This window comes from Dama dama, chromosome 32 (genome assembly GCF_033118175.1).
Source record: "Dama dama isolate Ldn47 chromosome 32, ASM3311817v1, whole genome shotgun sequence".
Lineage (NCBI taxonomy): Eukaryota > Metazoa > Chordata > Mammalia > Artiodactyla > Cervidae > Dama > Dama dama.
Genome location: NC_083712.1, coordinates 32,145,391 through 32,162,920, shown reverse-complemented (window position 1 = coordinate 32,162,920; position 17,530 = coordinate 32,145,391). Strand labels below are relative to the sequence as shown.

General features: G+C 41.8%; 1 long non-coding RNA gene across 3 annotated transcripts in view; it reads left to right on the top strand.

The window, feature by feature from the left end:
• Window positions 1-17,530, top strand: part of LOC133050341 (uncharacterized) — a 158,252-nt gene that overhangs the window by 72,360 nt on the left and 68,362 nt on the right. For all 3 annotated transcript variants that reach the window (XR_009691598.1, XR_009691599.1, XR_009691600.1), the window contains 2 exons: window positions 9,942-10,008; window positions 10,461-10,547. This is a non-coding gene — a long non-coding RNA (uncharacterized LOC133050341). The remainder of the gene's footprint in view (window positions 1-9,941; window positions 10,009-10,460; window positions 10,548-17,530) is intronic.

The following is a 17,530-nucleotide window of genomic DNA, read 5'->3' as shown; positions in this document are numbered from 1 at the left end:
CATTCATATTCTAATGAAATACATGTGCAGAGCTGGATGGCTGGAAAAAGTGGTGAGGAGAATTCAGGAAGAATGGAAGCAGAACTAGGAAATAGCTGCTTTATCTCAAAGTTCTGCCCCCTCTAGCTTCTGCCCCAGATCACCTTACTTTTAGAAGAATATCTTTATTTTTATATATTATATTTCCCAGTTTCCATTTTTCCCCCCTAATATTTTTCTATTTCTATAGTCTGGCTCTTCCTGGGGTTAGGAATAATATATATATTATTGGACAAAATGAGCTTTTCCCGTTCTGTTCTCATTCCTTTTTCTAGTTCATACAGTGAGGGTAACATCCATTTCCCTCTCTTGTTTAGTCTGACAGGTCTATTGGTGGGATTTCTGATGGATTCTTCATTGGTTAGATAAAGACAGTGAAGTTTTGTTGCTTACAGCCATTGGTGGCTTCCATCCCTCAGAAGAAGATAATATCTTGTCACTTGCCCACATCTAACTTTCCGGGAAGCAGTGTCTCTGATAGATCTTAACAGCCTCTGCAGATCTATCCACTGATTGTACATCCCTGTTTGATGTCTAACTATACTCATTTGCTCTTTCAGTTTCTTCTGAAAGGCCTAAAAGTCTCCCCTTAGCTGACCACCCCCTCCTTAAAGGGGTGCCTTGTATTTTGGCCCGAGGCCTCAGTGCTTATAGTTCTGTTTTAGTCCCCTGGTCTTGCTTGCTTTCCTGTCTCCAGACCTGTCCAAGACATTGTCCACACAGCTGTCTATTTCTAAGTCATAATTTTTACTGTAACCTTCAGCTGTAACCTTTAGTCTTCGAAGGGTCCCACTCTCTGTACCAGTGGTCCTCAAACTTCAGTTTGCCCAACTTGTGAAATGTGCAGATCCCCAGGCATCTCTCCCAGAGACTATGACTTGTTAAATTTGGAGTGGAGCTCAGGGACCTGCTTTTCTAGTTAACATTCTAGGTTATTCTAATGTAGACCATCTATGGGCTCCATCTTGAGAAACACTGGCCCAGAGGTGAAGCCTGAACTCTTAGCATGGTATCCAAAGCCCAGGACAATTTAATGCCTACCTATTTCTGCCTTTTTAACTTCTTTTCTGGTAGTGATTCATCCTTGGATCTTCTACTCACATGCCTGGGGTTCTAACCATATCAAAATTGTCATTATTCCCCACACATGCTGCACACAGTTCCAGTTCCAAGCCTTTGCTTAAACTCTTCCTTTGTCTGAAATGACCTTGCTCTTGGGGGGATCAGAATATGCCACCCTCCCAATAAGGGCTTCCCGGGTGGTGCTAGTGGTAAAGAACCCGTCTGCCAATGCAGCATAAGAGACACAGGTTCGATCCCTGGATTGGGAAGATCCCCTAGAGAAGGCCATACAACCCACTCCAGTATTCTTGCCTGGAGAATCCCATGGACAGAGGAGCCTGGTGGGCTGTAGTCCATGGGATCACACAGAATTGAACATGACTGAAGTGACTTAGCATATATATATATATAATATATATGTATATATTTACACACCCAATAAGCCACTTTGGAACAAAGATTATTTTGAGCTGAAGGCATTTAAGAAACAGAAGACATAGAAGAAATTCTATTCTTTTCTTTCTGCCCAAAAGCAGGGCATTTATTTCCCTTTCTGAAAGTGTGCCCCTCCTGTCTCCTGTACCAGGAAGAAGAGAATGACTCAATCACCAAAGATGGTTAGACTCTTGTTATTAAAGATAAGTGATATGTACATTTCATTTGTAATATTTAAGATTTTAGTAAGATTTAGTACGATGTAGTAAGGTATGTTCTACAGACTTGTGTCTTACTTATAAACCTTACTAAATAACCCTTATCTTCAATCAATTTCCCTTATATATTTACCTTCTCACAATTTACTGTCTCTAAGAAGATCAGACTCCTTTCTCTGGTCATTTCTCCACAATTTATTGCTCTTTGTTAAAAGGGTCTATAAGCTCATAGGCCAAACCGCTTCTTGGAGTTTCCAGGTCTCCCGAATTGCAGGCAGATTCTTCACCAGCGGGGCCACCAGGGAAGCCCAAGAATACTGGAGTGGGTAGCCTATCCCTTCTCCAGGGGATCTTCCCAACTCAGTAATCAAACTGTGTCCTCCTGCATTGCGGGTGGATTCTTTACCAGCTGAGCTACCAGGGAAGCCCAAAGTGAAAGTCACTCAGTTGTGTCCGACTCTGTGTGGCCCCCATGGACTGTAGCTTGCCAGGCTTCTCTGTCCATGGAATTCTCCATGCCAGAATACTGGAGTGGGTAGCTGTTCCCTTCTCTAGGGGATCTTCCAATCCAGGGATTGAACCCAGGTCTCCCACATTGCAGGTAATTCTTTACCATCTGAGCCACCAGGGAAGCCTCAATATTTAAGATTTTAGTAAGATTTATTAGTAAGGTTTGTTCTCCAGGCTTGTTTCTTACTTATAAACGTTACTAAATAACCCTTATCTCCCATCAGTTTCCCTTATATATTTACCTTCCCACAATTTACTATCCCTAAGAAGATCAAACTCCTTTATCTTGTCATTTCTCTACCGTGTACTGCCCTTTGTTAAAAGGGTCTATAAGCTCATAGGCCAAACTGCTTCTTGGAGTTTCATGCCTTTTCTGTGAGCCCTCCTCCATGTGTATATGAAATAAATCTTTTCTCTTGTTAAGTTGTCTTTTGTTACTTTAATTCACTGGCCCCGGTCACTAAACATAACAGGGTGGAGGGGAAGTTTCTCTTCTCCTACCTACATTCTCTGTGATCCTAATCAGACTTTCCTCAATCTAGTGTCACCACTTTCTCAAAGTCTTTTACTTTCTTCCGGATAGAATCAGCCTTTCTTTGTGTCCCATCGCTCTTTATTTCCCCTGTGCTTGTACTTACCATGTTTCATTTTAATTCTCTCTTAAAGAGTTGTAGTCCTTGCTTCTTGAAGGTTCTTGCTGATGGAAGAAAATAATTACTTAGCATCTACTAAATACTGTTTTTGGTGTCAGGTAAGTATTCTCCTTACCATAAGCTGCTTTCTTATTAAAAGCAACAATAAAAATATAACCACCTGAATTGAGTCCTCGATTCCAGGTAGTGTGCCAAGGGATATTTGTGCATATTATCACTTAATATTCATAGCAACTTTATGATACTGCTTTTATGAATACTTTTTTTTTTAAACCAGTAAGGAAATGGCAGTAACTTATTCAAATTTGATAACTAGTAAATGGAGCAGTTGGAATTTATCCAGGTTAGTTAGAGCCTGCCTGGGTTACTAATTTAAGGTGGGGAAACCTCCCTGAGAGTACCCAGCTAGAGGCAGAAGAACCAGGCCAGTGGGCCAGTCTTTGTGCTTTGAACCCTCTGCTCCTCCTGTAGTTCTTGACACGTGGTTCATTGAATGGAAGGAGGCCTTTTTGGTGTCAACATGATTATTATTTTATGACTTAGAGAAGCGACTCATCCAGGGTAGTATAGTTAGGAAGAGGCTGAGCAGAAGCTTAACACACTAAAGTGAGTTCAGCAAGTCACAGATACCTCCTCTATACTATGAGAGACTTGGATGAACCTGGGATTCTGATCATCATTTACGACATTGTTTCAAGTTCCTGGGCTAGTTTTTGAGACTGATGTGAACATTCAGAACCTGAGCTGAGTGGGGACTGTAAGCAGGTCTCATGGAGCTGCTATGTTGCTGTGCCCGTCACCGGTGGCATTTGAATCCATGTCTTGGTATCTGCCAAGTAGCTTTTTGGTCTTTGGAATTAGGAGATTTCAGTCAAACGTTTGGTACTTAGTCCACAAAAGGACATTTGGACGAGGACTCAATAGCACTTGGCAGCTGATGAAGGAAGGAGATGTTTTCTCACCTAATTTTCACAAGTGGTTTCCACAACCTCACCTTCAAACCACTTGCCAAACACAGCTCTGCCTGCGGAGGGACTGGAAAAGAAAATGCAATTAACCCCATGTGTTCTGTTTAGAAGAGCATCTGAATGGCATCTTAGAGCCAGAGTCTCATATCCCAGGACTTTCTGATGAGGGGGGTCTGATGATTTCCTTTTCCTAGGAATTTAATAAGCCCAGGACCCATCTGTCTAGCAAGAGTCTGATGTCAGCGGGAACTCAGATTATTGGTGCCCGGTTTTGCCCCATGGCAGTGCTATTAAATCCACCTTAGGAGAGCTTGTTAGCCTGTGGCTGGAGCTTCGCTCTGCCTGAGCTTCTTGGGAGTGGGCAGTTGTTGGCTCTTCCCCAGGGTGCAGCCTGCCTTGGGATTTCACTGGATGCTGAAGACAGAGAGGGTCCCTGTGCAGGTGACGGGGCTTCACCGATTGTCACCTTGCCCATAGTATCCCTCTGATGCACTTGCTGCTAGCTGCCAGCATGATAATATACCCTGCTCAGGCATGGGGTGAGGATGCTTTAAACAGTTCATCTCCTGCATGATTCATCAGGGCCCTGCTTCCTGATCCACTCCCACGCTCCCCTACCCCCACCCCCCACAATGTGATCAGCAGGACTAGCAAGGCATTCGCTTTGAAAGAGGTGGAGATCAGAGGGCGAAATTATTAACCTCCACGTCAATTGTAATTAATGCAGCAAGCCACCTGGATATTTAGTAACTGGAAATGAAATCAATTTGCGTTTTAAAATTTAATTTATATACAGCCGGTATGATAAATCAGTGACCCATTGCTAGGTAACTCACTGCTCTGTAGTTTGGAGAAGAATTTCTGTCCTCATTGTTGTCTGGGTATTTTGCAGCTTCAGAAATGAATCCAGAGCTGTTGGCCTGTCAGGAAAGGGCAGGCTGGTGTAATGGCTTTGAAAAATCTTGACTCTCACTGCAGCTTGGATAGGAAGAGGCAACGTGATTTCTGTATTTTGTTTATAGCTGTTTTCATTTAATTCACGATTCCCTCCCTCCCCACCCCACAGTGGAAAAAAAATAACTAAATGTCTAATTTGGTTTGAGTGAATGTCTGATTTGAGCATTTAAACAGAGCCTTCAAGGAATGCTCAGCCTTTCTAGGAAAAAAATGCTTTGAATTTCAGATTGCCTGCATGTTCCTCCTGCTTCTCTTCCCCCCCAAAATGGCATCTGGTGTAAGGGGAGGCATTCAGTGTCTGGACGAGGGGCCGTGGCTCCTAGGACCTCATGGGCGAGGGGAGGAGCTGGGTCCTTGGTTATCAGGGCTGTGTTCTTAGGTTGCTGACTCTGTTTGGGCTCCTCAGTGCTTCTGGTGTCGCATCTTGAATGTGGCTGGTGTGGCCTGGGGCTGGCCTGGGGCTGGTTCCCTGGCTGACCTTTGACCCTCAATGGCTGTGGTCCTCACACACAGGCCCTTGACAGGCCCTGTCAGTCAACGCAGCCTCAGTGCCCTGCTGGAAGGGGAGGTGGCTTGAGAGAGTGAATCAGGAGGGCCCTCCTTACTCCCTCCTTGCCGTGTGGCCACACTGATGTGGCCTGGCCCTAGGATGGTGCAGGCAGCTTGAGACTGTTTGTTTTTTTTTTTTTTTTCCTAGAAATCCATGTAGGGAGCCAGGGCCATGCCTCCTACTCCGCTTGGTTTCCTTATTCTGTGCCGAAGCTCAGAGAAGGAAGTGAGACCTGCGTCAAACAGCTCTACCCTCCCGCCCTCCCCTTCCCCCACCTTCCAGGCTGGAAAGGGATGGATCCTTGGTCCCCTCCGCTCTGCTCTATGACAGTCTCCTTTGCCTTGGGGTAGCACGCATTGGCTTTCCTGCCTGGGTGAAAGTAAGGTGTTAGTTGCTCAGTCATGTCTGACTCTCTGTGGCCCCATGGACTGTAGCCCTCCAGGCTCCTCTGTCCATGGAATTCTCCAGGCAAGAATACTGGACTGGGTTGCCATTCCCTTCTGCAGGGAATCTTCCTGACCCAGGGAAATTCTGGCAGGCAGAATTCTTTACCACCTGAGTCCTGGGTAGAGGGGCATAGAATCCAAATGACAGCGGGTCTTTCATGCATTAGTGACATCCAGCCTTGGTTCTTGGTAATTAAAGTGAGAGCACGGATGGGTTAAGGGGATGGGGTGGAATGGGGAACATCAGCTTTCAAGACAAAAGCCTGGCCTCAAGCCTACTGTTTTGCTGTGTAGCCTGGTTTCTGAAAGCCGTAAAATGAAAATTATTCTTGCCATTCCTTTTTTACTATTTTGATAAAGATTCTGCCTTTTGTGTAGCTGGGAGCCTCCCGGGGCCTTGGGCAATTCTAGAGTGATGACGGCATCTTCAGAAATCTAGAAGAAAAAAGCACATGAATGATTTTCAACAAAATTTACCTTCATTAAAACAGTAACGTGTGAGATTTGGTTACATGTTCTCATCTGACTGTAGTTCGCAGAATGTGGATTCTCAGTCAGCAGCATTTAAGAAGCACCAACAGTAACTTGCGTGTGTCAGAGCATGTGTGTGTGTGTGTGTGTGTGTGTGAGAGAGAGAGAGAGAGAGGGGACAAGTGGCATTTATGGAATGAATAGCATGGGAGAGAATATCAAAGATACAGAAAATTTGGGATTAAACGTGCAGATAGGACACAAAAAATTAAAATGTTTAAAAGGTGACACATAAGTGAGTGAGATTAATATCATCCCAACTTAATACAGGAGTTCTGAGGGAACATGGAACAAAGAAGTGATTGGAGTTAGATGTATTTAATTATATACAGACTTCTTAAGTGATTTGGGGATGAGACTTGAAGGTAAGCTTATTCATCCATCTACAAATAAAAACAATCCATAAGGATTAGGTGATGGGAGCTAAAGATTTTGGTGAAGGAAACTCAACCTGATTTTCTGAAGACGCACGTAAAGGGGGACCTATAACCTCCCCAGAGCAGTGGTTCTCAAACTTAATAGCACAGTGGATTTACCTGGAGATCTTTAAAGAATACTGATGCCTTGGTCCCATTCCCAGGGTCTGGGATTGTTCTGGATTATAAAAATGTCCTTCAGTATGTACTGGGTTGAATTGTGTCCCCTCACAAATTCGTGCTCTTCCCGGAACCTCAGAATGTGACGGTGTTTGTAAATAGCGTCACTGCAGATGTCATTAGTGAAGATGAGAGTATACCGGCGTGAGGGTGAGCCCTTACACCAACATGACCGATGTGCTCATAAGAAGAGAAGAGGCCCAAAGACACATGTCCACAGAGACACAATGACGTGATGAGTCACAGGAACAGTGCCACATACGTAACCAAGAAAGTAGAGTTGAAGTCATGCATCTGTAGATGCCAAGCAATGCCACGGATTACCTCCAGCCGCCAGGAGCTAGGGGAAGGGCATGGAACAGGCTCCCATTCAGAGCCCTCCAGAAAAACATTTTAAAAATAATTTTATTTGTTTACTTTTAGCTGTGCTGGATCTTTGTTGCTGCATGGGCTTTTCTCTGGTTGCGGCGAGTGGGGGCTGCTCTCTGGTTGCGGAGCTCAGGCTCTAGGGCATGTGGACGTCAGTGGCTGGGGCTCCTGGGCTCTAGAGCACAGGCTCGGAGGTTGTGGCACATGGACTTGCTGGGATCTTCCCAGACCAGGGATCGAACCCGTGTCTCCTGCCTTGGTGGGCAGATACTTATCCACTGTGTCACCAGAGAAGTCCCAGGTGAAGTCTTCTAGCCTCCAGAACTTGAATGATTGTCCCTACCACATTTAATGCAGCAGAGAGAAAGCAAGACAGACTGGAAAAGTTTGGGGATCAGTCTACGCAGAGGGCAGAATCTTGGTCCCCGAGGATTTGACTTCTAGCCTCCAGAACTGTGAGGGAATGCATTTTCGTTTACAGCCGTCCAGTGTCATACTTGGTTACAGCAGACCTAGGGAGCTGATACAGGTTATTACAGGGTGCAGCCCACGTTGTCAGCCGTGGCCCTAGATTGTAGAGCGCAGTGAGTGCCCAGTTGGTGTCAGCTGTTGTCATCACCCCGAAGCACATAGCCCTGGCTGTATTCAGGAGTCTGCTGAACCCGAGAAAAGCATCTCGGGTAGTGTTTGGTGCTCTTTGGGAGGAGTCTTATGCAACCTCTTTCTCAGAGGATAGGCTACCATAGTGAATCAAGAGGAAGCAGTAGAGGTGGTTGCCAGCAGGGGGAGGAGGGAGGGAAGGGATAGTCAGAGAGTTTGGGATGGACATGTACACACTGCTGTATTAAAATGGAAAACCAACAAGGTCCTGCCGTAGAGCACGAGGATCTCTGCTCAGTGTCACGTGGCAGCCTGGATGGGAGGGGAGATGGGGGGAGAGTGGATACATGTCTGTGTATGGCTGAGTCCCTTTGCTGTTCATCTGAAACGGTCACAACGCTGTTAATCAGCTATACCCTGATATAAAATGTTAAAAAAAAAAAAAGAGAGAGAGGAAACAGTAGATTTGACCACTGTGAGGGGAGCATGGCATGTCTCTCTGCCTTGAATAGCCCACCCTTAACAGTCTGGACGGCATGGGCTCCATGTCAGTGGGGTTGGCTCCGGAGGAGGGGTGTGGCATCTACTCTTTTCCTGCTCGTGTAGATGGACAGTATCTAGGGCTTTGAGGCCATACAGCATGTGACCTATCGCCTAAAACCTTGACCTTAGGGTTCTTAGGGTTAAAGAGCCTTCCCAAGCCAGGATGACCAGCTGTCCTGGTTTGTCTGGGACTGAAGGACTTCCTAGGATGTGGGGTTTTCATCACTAGAATTGGGACAGTTCGAGGCAAATTGGCTGGATGTGTCACCATACAGAATCCTTTGATTGTTTTCCTCGGGGACTAAGATTCTGCCCTCTGCATAGCATGACCTCCCAAACTTTTCCAGTCTGTCTTGCTTTCTCTCTGCTGCATTAAATGTGGTAGGGACAATCTTTTAAGAATTGCGTGCTTGTTAAGAATCAGTACTTTGTCCCCTAGATTGATCTGACCCCACTCTCCTGATGACGGTAGGATTCACCATTTACAAGGAGTCTTATGCTTCTGGAATCTGTCTGATGAGATCCTTGGAAGCCTTTTCTTTCTCACTGCTCATTAGCATCAGCTTGCTATCAGCATCTCATCTGTTTTTACTCAAATAATTATTAATTTCTACATCTGCTTATACTCATGCCTTCCAGTTATCCACTGAAAATGGGAAGAAGACAGATTTCTGTATCAGTGGATTAGTTGTCAGTACTAATGGCATCTGTGGGGAACTCACAAATTGTGCATGTGTGTGTGTGTGCAAGTGTGTGTGAGCGTGTGCACACTTGGATGGTGGGCACATGGGTGTAGGGAAGAGAGAAAGGAAGGTGGGAATGCAGTGCAGAAGACCATCTGTTCCTTGTAGCCAATTTTAAGTCTTTCCCCTGTTCCTCCAGTTATTTCATCCTCCCCTGGTTATCATTGTCTGAACAGTGTTGGATGTTTCTGAGGTACCGAACTGTCAAAAACAAAACCAAAAATGACTCCTGTTTTCCATTTTTCTATTCTTTAAGATACCTAACCAACAGTTGGGATGGTAGACATCATAAAAGCTGAAGGAAGTCCATATCCTATTTCATATTCACTGTAATTTCCCATGCTTTCTTCCTATTTATTTGATCTGTAGCTTTGAGAAAATCAGTCACCTCTCTGGTTATCAATTGCTTTGTAGTAAAATGTTAGTCAAAGCACAGAGCCCCAGACCTACTGAAATATTTGCAAAATGTGCTTTTGATCATGTAGGTTGTAGAATCTTTTTTATATCATTCTTCTGTTCAAAGACCTAAAACAGGAGCTGAGAAAGTCCCATAACCTATAAAATAAAATTTAAATTACTTAATATGTTATTCTCTATCCTATAGAATCTGGATTCTGAAAGCCTGAGCTATTTATTATCTTTTGCTTCTTTTGACCTCCAACATATACTGAAGTGATTTTAGTTACTTTCACTGAGTATCTGTCTTTTGCATTTGTTTTAGAATCCCTTGACAGATGGACTTTTACCATTAAAAAAATTCCCAACACCCGGCAGCTGCTTTGCACCTAGTAAGTATTCAATAAATGTTAAGTTACATTGAAACTTTTTCTGGATATAGAAATACTTGAAAAAGTATAAATAGCTCATGAATTTTTAAAATTTATCCCAAACTTATTTCCAGTCTTTGGAGAAGCATTTATTATTTCACCAGCAAGCATGATGTTAGCTGTGGGCTTTTCATAGATGCCTTTTAACAGAAAAAGAAAATTCCTTCTATTTCTAGTTTGCTAAGTTTTTGTTAATGAATGAATATTAGATTTGTTAAATGCTTTTTCTGGACCAGTTGTGATGGTCATATGATTTTCTCCTTTATTTTGTCGATGTGGTGAGAAATTGATTTTTGATCATTGAACCAGTCTTGCATTTCTGCACTAAATAGTCAATTTCTATTATTCTTCTTATATATATCTCACAAATAGTATTAGTTTATAATCTTCTTTTCTTGTAATGTCCATTTCAGGTTTTAGGATCAGGCTTATGCTGCCTTCATAAAGTGAATTGAGAAGGAGAGTTTTAGGTTAATAGAAAAGTTGCAAGGATATAACAGGTAATACCTATATACACAACACCCAGTTTCTCCTGTTGTTAGCAACTTACACTGCTAGGGTATGTTTGTCATAGCTAATGAACCAGTACATGTACATTATTATTATTAACTAATGTCCATTATTTATTCACATTTCCTTAGTTTTCACCTAATATCCGTTTTCTGTTTCAGGATCCAATCTAGAATACCACTGACATTTAGTTGCCATATCTTTTTAGGCTTTTCTAGAGTCTGACAGTTTCTCAGAGGCTCTTTTATTATAGTTTGTTTTTTATTGTATTGACTTTTGCTCTTAATTTCCTTCTTTTTTAATTTTCTTAAGTTTATTTTTAATCTTTTAACTTTTTAAAGTGAAAATAATTGATTTTTAAACTTTTATTTTCTAATGTAAACATTTAAAACTATAGTTTCCCTCTAAGCCTTGTCTCAGCTCCATCCTACAAATTGATTTATTTTTTATTACTGTTGAGTTATAAATATTTTCTGATGTCATTTGTGATTTCTTTTTTGACCCATGGATTATTTAGGAGTGTCCTGCTTAATTTATAAGTAAAGTGGGAAGATTTTCAAGTTATGTTTCTGTCATTCTTGAACTTACGGTGATCAGTGTGTGTTTAAAGCATATATTCTGTGTATTTTAAGCACTCAAAATTGTTTTATGGTCTAGCTTGATGAATGTTCTGTGTGCATTTGAAATGACTGTGTATTCTGAATTTGTTTGGTATAATATTCTATAAATATCAGTAAGACCAAGTTGGTTTGGTATTATTGCTCCAATCTTCTAAATCCTTGTTGAGTTTCTCTACTTCTATCAATTTACTGAGACAGGGGTGTTAAAAACTCCAGTCATGATTGTGGATTTGTTATTTCTCTCTTTAGTTCTGCCAATTTTCTTCTTATTTTGAGTCTCTGTCATTAGGAGCATATGATTTATAGTGGTTTTGTCTTTTTGATGAAATGACTCTATAATGAGCTTTATCTCTAATAATATTTCATGGCTTGACATCTGCTCTGATATTAATGTAACCACATCTGTTTCCACCCTTTTTCCTTCACTTCTTTGTTTCTATTACAGTGTTTCTGATTTCTAGCATTTCCTTACAACTCTTTCTCCGATTGTCTGTTTCTGTGCTTATATCACCCATCCATTCTTGCACTCGTCCACTTTTTTCCACTGAAGCCCTTAGCATGTTCATCATAGTTGTTTTAAATTCACAATCTGCTATTTCCAAGATCCCTGTTGTGTTTGCTTCTGGTTCTGATGCTTGCTCTGTGTCTTCAAACTGTGTTTTTTTAAACCTCTGAGTATGTCTTGTAATTTTCTTTAGGTGGCTGGACATGATATACGGGGTTAAAGGAACTGAGATAAATAGTACTTTAGTGTGAGTTTTTATGATTGGCTGGCTGGGGGTTCCGTCATGTTCATTGTTTACTGTAGTTGTGGGGGTTGGAGGATCAGATTTCCTCTGGTGTCTTTGTTTTTGTCTCCCTCATTGCCTTTTCCTAGAGGCTTCTTCTTAAATAAGCTCTGAGGTGTGTGGTTCTTTCAGTTGCATTGCCCTGTTGTCAGTAGGAATCCTCTTGACCTGGTATAAGGTGTTGGGGGAGTGAGAACATTCTATAATCCTACAATTAGGTCTCAGTTTTTTAGTGAGCGTGTGCTCCTGGGCTGCCACCTTTACAAGTGCTTTTTAGTTTGGTTCCAACACGAACATGTGGGTGAGCAGGAAAGCTAGAGGGGGGAGGATGGAGTTGGGTATTTCCCTTCTCCCAGGTGAAAGACCAGAGGCTGGAACTGGGTGTTTCCCTTTCCCATGGATGGTTAGGCTCTGGGAGAATCTCAGCTGGTTAGATTCTGAAAAGACAGCCTGTTGAAAGCTGACCTTATTATGAAGAACAGAATGCTCTAGGCGTATTTCAATGTGACTACTTTTCCCCCTTCCCTGCCAGGAGCAGGAGGGAACTTTCTTCTGATCTCCCTTGGGAGGACCTGATAGATCTCCAGGAGGTAACACTTAAAAAAGTGTGGTGACTACCCCAGGATGGCCCTCCCTTCCCTGGAGTTTTTATCTCTCTGACTTGTCTACACTGAGCCTCCAGCAATTTGTCAATTACACTTCAGGATTTCCTACCTGAATACTGGTTCCCATGGAGGTTTCTGCTCCTGGAATTCTCCAGTAAATTCCAATTCTCTGTATCCACCTGTCTATTTCTCCAATTCTGAGGGACTCTGTGTTCCCTGTAACCTCAAATCTCTAATGGATGCATGAAGAGCTACTGATTTTCAGTTTGTTCAGCTTTTTTCTTGTTGTGAGAACTCCTTACATACTAGACCAAAAGCTGGAAGTTAAAACCAGTTTTTTTTTTTCAATTGTATAGAATTTCTTATTATTTTCAGTAGAATTGTTAGTTGGATGCAAGCTAGCACATGATTACTAGTGATCAGTAACCTCAAGTATTGTTTTTTAGTGATAATTTTTTTTATCATATTACTATTCCATTGTTCATTTTAACCAGTGTCCTGTTATTGGATAATCTGTTTGGCTCATTTTTTACCATCATAAATACAACTTAATGTCTTTATACCTAATGTTTAATTTTTAAAAGTCATATCCTAAGATAAATGCCTTGATGTGAGGTTGCTGGGGCAAAGATAAGCATATTTTAAGATTTTTGTTATGTTGCAAGTATTCTTCAAAAACTCCTACCAAGCTATGTTCTCAAAAGCAGTATATGAAAATGTCTGCTTTTCTGTACTTTACCCAGTAGTGGATATTATTATTTTTATACTTAGTAATTTAAAAAGCCATAGTATCATATATGCATTCTTTGATTACTATTGAGGATAAATGTTTTTTTACCTGCAGTTTTTCATTTTCTTTCTTTTTAGGCCATTTGTTGAAATGCAGTTTATGGTTATCTCTTCATAACAAATTGCTCAATTAGAATTTTTGTTGTAAGGATAGGTTCAGAACATAGTTCAGTTGCTCAGTTGTGTCCGACTCTTTGCGACCCCATGGACCACAGCATGCCAGGCTTCCCTGTCCATCACCAACTCCTGGAAATTGCTCAAACACATGTCCATTGAGTCGATGATGCCATCCAACCATCAGACCAGTCAAGTCCAATTAGTTGGGTTTTGTCTGAAGACTGCTCATGTAGGCTAAGAAAGGAAAGGTGCATAAAAGTGCAGCCTTGATGTCAACCTGGAGAGAGCCTGGCCTGGCTGACTGGTAATGACTCAATCCCATGCAGTTTGCCTTTTGAAACTCATGCCTTGAGAAAAGTAGAGATAAGAAACAGAAAACGTTGGCTGAAATGATCATTCTCCTGAGCCAAATAATCAGTTTAGAAAGTTCCTGCAGACCTGTTGCTAAGAAAGAATCTGGAATATTCACTTCCTAACAGCCACTTCAGTGTGGCAGTCCCAGACCCCTTACATAGCCCCCCTCCTTTTTTTTTTTTTTGATGTGAACCATTTTTAAAGTCTTTATTGAATTTGTTACAATATCACTTGTGTTTTATGCTTTTGGTTTCTTGGCTGCGAAGCATGCGGGATCTTAGCTCCCCGACCAGGGGTTGAACCCATACCCTGGTTCAGTTGGAAGGTGAAGTCTTTTTTTAACCACTAGACTACCAGGGAAGTCCCTACATGCCCTTTTTAAAATTGAGAAAATAAACCATTTACATCTTTTAAAGTATTTAGGAACTTTGAAGAGCCAGGGCCCTTAAATTCATGATACTATGGTAAGAACAGTTTTGGGGAAGGAGACCTGGCAGATAAAGGACTGTGAGCCCTCAGATTTATTTCTGTTTGCAACCGGGAATCAGGTCACCTGGCTCAGTCAGTCTTAGATGTCAACACTAATAAATGACGGTGAGAAAGGCCTCATACTCTCAGATGAATTTAAAAGATGCTTCTTATGGAAAATGCATGGAAGGTTGCAGCCTTGTTTGAATGATTGTGAATGAGAAAGGGCTCATTACTCCCGGGAGGGCAGATGAATGGATCATTCTGGGAAGCAAGTAAACAGGAAGAAGTCAGGGATTAAAGATTTCATGGCAGGGAAAGCTGAAGAACAGAAATTATGAATGACCCTGGCACATGGATGTGAGAGTCAATCAATCCTCCTTTTCTAAATTGAAGTGTAGTTGATTTACCATGTTGTGTTAGTTTCAGGGGTACAGCAAAGTGATTCATTTATGTATATACGTTTACATATATATATACACACATATATGTATATACACATACATATATGTTCTTTTTCAGATTTTTTTACATTATAAGTTATTAGAAAATATTAAATATAGCTCCCTGTGCTATACAGTGCAACCTTGTTTATTTATTTTATATACAGTAGCATGCATACTGGAGAAGGAAATGGCACCCCACTCCAGTACTCTTGCCTGGAAAATCCCATGGACAGAGGAGCCTGGGAGGCTGCAGTCCGTGGGGTCACAAAGAGTCGGACACGACTGAGCGACTTCACTTTCACTTTCTACGTTAATTCCAGACTCCTAACTTATCCCTCCCCTTCCCTTTCCTCCTTGGTAATCATAAGTTTGGTTTTTATGTCTGTGAGTCTGTAAATAAGTTCATTGTATTATTTTTTTAGGTTCTGCAAATTAGTAATATCATATTTGTTTTTCTCTGTCTGACTTCACTTAATATAATAATCTCTAGTTCCATCCATGTTGCTATAAATAGCATTATTCCATTCTTTTTATGACTGGGTAATATTCCATTAGGGTTTCCCTGGTGGCTCAAATGGTAAAGAATCTGCCTGCAACACAGCAGACCTGGGTTTGATCCCTGGGTCGGGAAGATTCCCTGGAGAAGGAAATGGCAACCCACTCCAGTATTCTTGACAGGAGAATTCCATGGAAAGAGGAGCTTGGTGGGCCCCAATCTGTGAGGTTGCAAAGAGTTGGACATGACTATGCAACTAACTAATGACTATGCAACTAATATGCCCAATATGCTACTGGAGATCAGTGGAGAAATAATTCCAGAAAGAATGAAGAGACGGAGCCAAAGCAAAAACAACACCCAGTTGTGAATGGGACTGGTGATGGAAGCAGGGTTTGATGCTGTAAAGAGCAATGTTGTATAGGAACCTGGAATGTTAGGTCCGTGAATCAAGGCAAATTGGAAGTGGTCAAACAGGAGATGACAAGAGTGAACATCGACATTCTAGGAATCAGCGAACTAAGATGGACTGGAATGGGTGAATTTAACTCAGATAACCATTATATCTACTACTGTGGGCAGGAATCCCTTAAAAGAAATGGAGTAGCCATCATAGTCAACAAAAGAGTCCAAAATGCAGTACTTGGATGTAATCTCAAAAATGACAGAATGATCTTTGTTTGTTTCCAAGGCAAACCATTCAATATCACGGTAATCCAAGTCTATGCCCTGACCAGAAACGCTGAAGCAGCTGAAGTTGAACAGTTCTATGAAGACCTACAAGACCTTCTAGAACTAACACCCAAAAAAGATGTCCTTTTCATTATAGGGGACTGGAATGCAAAAGTAGGAAGTCAAGAAACACCTGGAGTAACAGGCAAATTTAACCTTGGAGTACAGAATGAAGCAGGGCAAAGGCTAATAGAGTTCTGCAAAGAGAACGCACTGATCATAGCAAACACCTTCTTCCAACAACACAAGAGAAGACTCTACACATGGACATCACCAGATGGTCAACACTGAAATCCGATTGATTATATTCTTTGCAGCCAAAGATGGAGACACTTAAACAGTCAGCAGAAACAAGACCGGAAGTTGACTGTGGCTCAGATCGTTAACTCCTTGTTGCCAAATTCAGACTGAAATTGAAGAAAGTGGAGAAAACCACTAGACCATTGAGGGATGACCTAAATCAAATCCCTTATGACTATACAGTGGAAGTGAGAAATAGATGTAAGGGGCCAGATCTGATAGACAGAGTGCCGGATGAACTATGGATGGAGGTTCGTGACCTGTACAGGAGACAGGAATCAAGACCATCCCCAAGAAAAAGAAATGCAAAAAAGCAAAATGGCTGTCTGAGGAGGCCTTACAAATAGCTGTGAAAAGAAGGGAAGTGAAAAGCAAAGGAGAAAAGAAAAGATATACCCATTTGAATGCAGAATTCCAAAGAATAGCCAGGAGAGATAAGAAGCCTTCCTCAGCAATCAGTGCAAAGAACTAGAGGAAAACAATAGAATGGGAAAGACTAGAGATCTCTTCAAGAAAATTAGAGATACCAAGGGAACATTTCATGCAAAGATGGGCACAATAAAGTACAGAAATGGTAGGGACCTAACAGAAGCAGAAGACATTAAGAAGAGGTGGCAAGAATACACAGAAGAACTGTACAAAAAAGATCTTCATGACCCAGATAATCACGATGGTATGATCTCTCACCTAGAGCCAGACATCCTGGAATGTGAAGTCAAGTGGGCCTTAGGAAGCATCACTATGAACAAAGCTAGTGGAGGTGATGGAATTCCAGTTGAGTTATTTCAAATCCTGAAAGATGACGCTGTGAAAGTGCTGCACTCAATATGCCAGCCAATTTGGAAAACTCAGCAGTGGCTACAGGACTGGAAAAGGTCAGTTTTCATTCCAATCCCAAAGAAAGGCAATGCCAAAGAATGCTCAAACTACTGCACAAATGCACTCATCTCACACGCTAGTAAAGTAATGCTCAAAATTCTCCAAGCCAGGCTTCAGCAATACGTGAACCGTGAACTTCCAGATGTTCAAGCTGGTTTTAGAAAAGGCAGAGGAACCAGAGATCAAATTGCCAACATTCACTGGATCATCAAAAAAGCAGGAGAGTTCCAGAAAAACATCTATTTCTGCTTTATTGACTATGCCAAAGCCTTTGACTGTGTGGATCACAATAAACTGTGGAAAATTCTGAAAGATGGGAATACCAGACCACCTGACCTGCCTCTTGAGAAACCTGTATGCAGGTCAGGAAGCAACAGTT